General features: G+C 33.3%; 1 long non-coding RNA gene across 1 annotated transcript in view; it reads right to left on the bottom strand.

Annotated features, from left to right (window-relative positions):
• The window catches only part of LOC130264946 (uncharacterized), a 28,781-nt gene extending 23,748 nt beyond the window's left edge, over nt 1-5,033 (bottom strand). Inside the window, exon 1 of the long non-coding RNA XR_008842535.1 lies at nt 4,675-5,033. This is a non-coding gene — a long non-coding RNA (uncharacterized LOC130264946). The remainder of the gene's footprint in view (nt 1-4,674) is intronic.

The raw sequence follows: 5,033 nt of genomic DNA, 5'->3' as shown, positions 1-5,033 counted from the left end.
GCTGGCTAGTCTCCTATATAACTCTGTTTTGAGCCAAGACATGGAAGTAAGTTTTCATATTTCACATCTATTAAAAAATTAATTGGGATACTATTCTCTGCATAGTATAATAAGAATTGTAATGTTCTATATTTACTACATACTAATATATACTAGATATATACTATATACTATATACTATACATATACTATCTATGCTATATACATACCATATATGTACTATATATACTATATAATACTAAATTTAGATAAATAGCTGACACTTCAAAATTTCTGACTTTTAAAAAAAACCACAAACCACCATGACATCTTACATCTAAAATACTCTAAGACAAGTTCTTTCTTTTTCCTCAAAAATTTGAAGTCTTTCCCTTCCCTGGTACTTAAGCTACTAAAAAACCATTGTGTTCCTTAAGGTATATTAGTCACGTGCAGACCCTGGATATTAAAAGGAATTATGTCTCCTAATATCAAAATTACATTGTTTTTTTTACTCTAACAAAGCTCTTCAGTATTTGGTGTATTTTCTTCGCTACTGTGAGGTGTTGGAGGGATATTTTTCAGTTTTATCTAATAACATTTTTTAAAAAGCTTCACTCTGAATTTCACCAGAGGAAAATTAAACTCCTTTATATTTCCTTATTGGGTCACACCATTCCAAGGAATCAAAATGTTTTGAAGGGAAATCAGCCATAATAATTACTGCGCAATAAATAATTCATAGCACTGTGGTATAAGTTTATGAGTTCTACATATGTCAAGAATAAAATAGATTCCTGCTAATGGCATGCAACAACAAGTCAACCAATGGATATATTTCTTGTTATACTTTGGGGATTTATTTACATAAAAACAAGTATCACTACATTTAAAATATATATGAGGTTTTAGAGACTTTTTGGAGTTTACCTTTAGAGTCACCTTAAAATGGTTTCTTCACAATATGAATTTGGCACTTCCATGTAAGTGTTATGTTAGCAATTTTAATCTCACAAAAGCACAAAACTTTCCCCAGACTTCTTGTCTTATTCTGTGCATGTGAAAACTTGCTTTACAGCTCCGTGTTCTTTGACTAATGTAGTTTGACTTAACAGCCTCAGTAGCTTATTGACCCATGCATGCAGTTAATTTTATCTTCACTGCTGATAGTAATTACTTTACTTGAATTAAAATAATTCATTTCTTTGTAAGTCTTTCAAATTCTATGTTACTTATTTTTAAAAATTAAATATTTTTCATACATGCATATTAAATATTTTTAATATATGCATATTAAATATTTTAATATATGCAATCATTTGCATGGGATAAAAGCATAAAGAACAAAAGTGCTGAAGGCAAATTGAACATATCTCCTAACTACAGGGGCTAGATCAGCTACCTAAATGGAGGCATCTTAGTACTCTTGGGATGCATGAGATGGGCAAATATGATTCAGAAGTCCAGTATCTTCTGCATAGGTACCTGTAGTTAGGTAGGCATTTATTTGCAAGGAATCTAGAATAGCACTAGACCCAGTCATGGGCAATTGATTAAAACCAAAGGTATAGACAGTAAGTTTAGTGGATGTGATCTTCTCCCAAGGACTCTAGACTTCAGTAACATGTGAATTTTCTTATGTATTTCCCTGAGATATATTGCAGGAGGCATGCATTCTTCGGATTCCTGTTAACACCTGACATGTTACCAAGAAACAGTGCTCCAAACAAACTAAATAAAAACCTTAGTAGGTGCAGTCTTCAAGGAAAAAGACAAAAAAAGGAATTAAATTTTATGCCTACATTTGAAAGAAGTCATATATATAGGCATATTCAGATACCTGTTTTCTTGGGTGCTGAAACTAGTTTTTCAGACCAGACTTCTAATTGTAACAGCCCAGAGTAATTCTGCTCCATTTACCATACCAGTGACTCACATGGTGATATAAAGCCAAAGGATTTATTTCCGTGTTGTTTTCCTCCATTTTGTACTGTTGGCTGAGATAAACCCCACCCACAAGGAAAACAGTGGCATTTATCAATGTTTGTCTATCGAGAAAAGACCTTTATACAGAAATAAAAAGAAACCCTTGCCTTGCTACTCTTGTTGGCTACATTGTACTTTTTTATGTAGGGGCTACTTTCGAATTGAGCTCTTAGAAGAAGAAATGTTGGGGCTACTGGTATTCTTTTGCCTCTAATTCCCACTGCATAGCTCAGTTATATTTATTTCAGTATGAGCACTTCAAAAAAACAGAGATTGAAAGAAAGACTTTGGTAACAGTGTCACAGGAGTGGGTACTTCTATTTGCTGTTTATGGGAGATAAGTATACAATAGTCCTTTGCCTTCCTGAAAATTTCAGCCTTGAGACATACTTTGAAAGAGATCAATATACAGACAAAGATGAAACTATTTATGTATGAACACTGAATCTATTTTAAAATATACTTTTTAGAGAGATTAAATACTGGAAATTATCAGTAAGGCAAAATTACCACATAGTCCTCATACCTGGTTGAATAGCATCTCAGAAAGAAATAGTATTACATCAGAGGGGACAAATCTAGAAAATTACTACTTTCTCACATTTAAAAATGAGTCATAAGACTTCTATTAGGAAACATTTTAAGCTGCCACAACATTACTTTTAAATTATTAATTTATAATTTGCTAAATTACAAGTCATATCACACTTCAGGCAGCTAAAAAACACAACAAAATAATCAGTCTGTTCTTATGTACTTCCTGACAAAATAATTCTGAATTTTAGGACTTTGATGTTTACTTAAAATAAGGTATTTGAAGCTATAAAATAGACATCTATATGGGATTAACAGTAGGGGATTTTTAAGAATGCTTAGATGTATACATTATTGGACGTCACTAAAACTATTTGAATGAGCCTCAAAAAAACTAGTTATTTCTATTGTTTCTACTACATGAAAAACAGACACAAAGAAACATCAGCAAAAATGCTCACTGATGTGCTTGAAAGTGTGACAGGACATGTGCATGTAGTTGACCATTCTATAACTTATTTCTGTTTTTCTTGGTCCACTTAATTTCAAGTTTACTTTGTCCCATTAATATTTGTCACCAGTTGTGTTCTTAATGGAGCAGAAATATTTTTCCTCCTTTAGAGTAAAAAAGAGCAGATGTGCCTTGTTGGTAGAGGAACCAACATTTACTCTTTAAACAGATGGGTAAAACCCATAAAGCAACAGTACATATTTGAAGCACTTTTATGAGTGAATGAATAACTTTGTGATCCTAGCAGAAAAGGTAAAAAAAAAATCTCATAAAATCTGGCTTTGCAGAAGGTACCAAATGTGGCAGTCTTAGCTTAAAAAAGTACTGCTGCAGGCACATGAAAGCAGAAATGTTTACCCAGACCACAGAAACATGACCATGCTGTTCTTTTACTCTATGTGACTCACTCTTCTGAGTACTGTCTAAAATGTTCCTGCAGGTGGAATATCTCCAGCTGTAATCTGGACAAATCTCTTCAGCCACTTGGAACCAACTTTCACAAAGGAAGCTTCAAAGACAACTGCTGTTGCAGTTGATTTCCTTTGCTGTGAATCTATTCCAAGCTTGTGCTGTAGTAGAATATCAGGATGACAGACCACCATCAATTTTTTCTAGCATGAAATTGGAGCCATCCTGTAAGACATATTCTTGCACAGAGGGAAAAAACCCAAAACAACAAGGTAAGCAATTACACAATTTACAATATAAATATCTATGATATATCCCAGTAAAGTTCAGAAAAAAATCATAGCTGAGAAAACAGATTGAAGGTATAATGCAACAAACTGAAGATTAGCACAGAAAGTATGGGAAGATTTCGGAACTGAGAACTTAATTTTTCCAGTTTAGAATTGCATTAGACTAGCTATGTTTCTTTGTCACCCATTTGGCGTGTTTTCATGGAGATACCTGAAAAAAAAAGGTCTAAAAAAGAATGCATTCATAGTGCCATCAGACCAAGCCACCTACACCTTGCAGTAATGAGATCTCTGTGATCACTTGGAAAGGTGTTACTGTCTTCCCATTTACAAATTCTGTAGCAATTTTCAGGTTTTGTACCTAAGATTTTCGAGAACTGTTGTGAGTTTTAGTGCAGAAATAGACTTAATGGGCAGAGCACAACAGTAGCTTCTTAAATTAATTAAGCCTTAGCTCAAGAAATAGCACAGTGTGATCAGTTTCTTGGTTTCCAGAAATAGAGATGAGCTGGATGTATGACAAAGTAGTCAGTATTCTTATAAAGTAGTAAGAATCAGTGTGACACTAAAGCAGAGCCTGGCCTGAACAGGATTTTTAAAGAGAAGATATTTAAGTTTAGGTGAAAGAAAACTATGTAGAAATGTCCAAAGAAACAAACACCAACCAACAAGAAAGTATTAATATTTTTGATATTGATAAAAGTATTTTGATATTGATAAAACCAGCTCAGTAGGTCTGAAACAGTACATTTTTGTCTTTAAAAATCTGTAAGACCATAACAATAATAAAATGGAGTAGTTCATCTGGAGTAAATGCTTCATTTATAGAATATGGTTAGTTTACAGAAGCCTCTTATCCATGATTTCATAAAAATTTCAGATTCACACATCATAAACATGGGACTTCTACACATTTCACTTACAACCAGAAGAGCTACAGATGGAACTTTTGAAACAGAGACTTACAGGATCCTCAAGTAAAACATGGTAGTAGGCATTGGAGCAGAAAAAAGTACAACAAAACAGCTCAACAACAAAACATGAATAAGAATTTGTCTTTAAATGAGACTTGTTTTTATACAAGGATGAATGAATGATAGGCTGGAACAGGAGAGATGAAGTCCCCAAACTGGCAGTCTTCCCATGAAGGCAAGAAACTCTGTTATTAATTAATTAGTTCTCCTGCAGCATTATGTAACAACCTGTCATACTTTCCTGAGTAAAATTTTAACTGATAAGTTAAAGATCTTTATATGACTAAACCAAATCATTTGCTGTTTTCATTTAGCAGTGGTTCAAAGGCCAAGGCTAAACATTTTACCTTG

The sequence above is a fragment of the Oenanthe melanoleuca genome, chromosome Z (assembly GCF_029582105.1).
Source record: "Oenanthe melanoleuca isolate GR-GAL-2019-014 chromosome Z, OMel1.0, whole genome shotgun sequence".
NCBI classification, from domain to species: Eukaryota; Metazoa; Chordata; class Aves; order Passeriformes; family Muscicapidae; genus Oenanthe; species Oenanthe melanoleuca.
The sequence above is the reverse complement of the archived record's forward strand: the minus strand, read 5'-3'. Positions and strand labels throughout refer to the sequence as shown.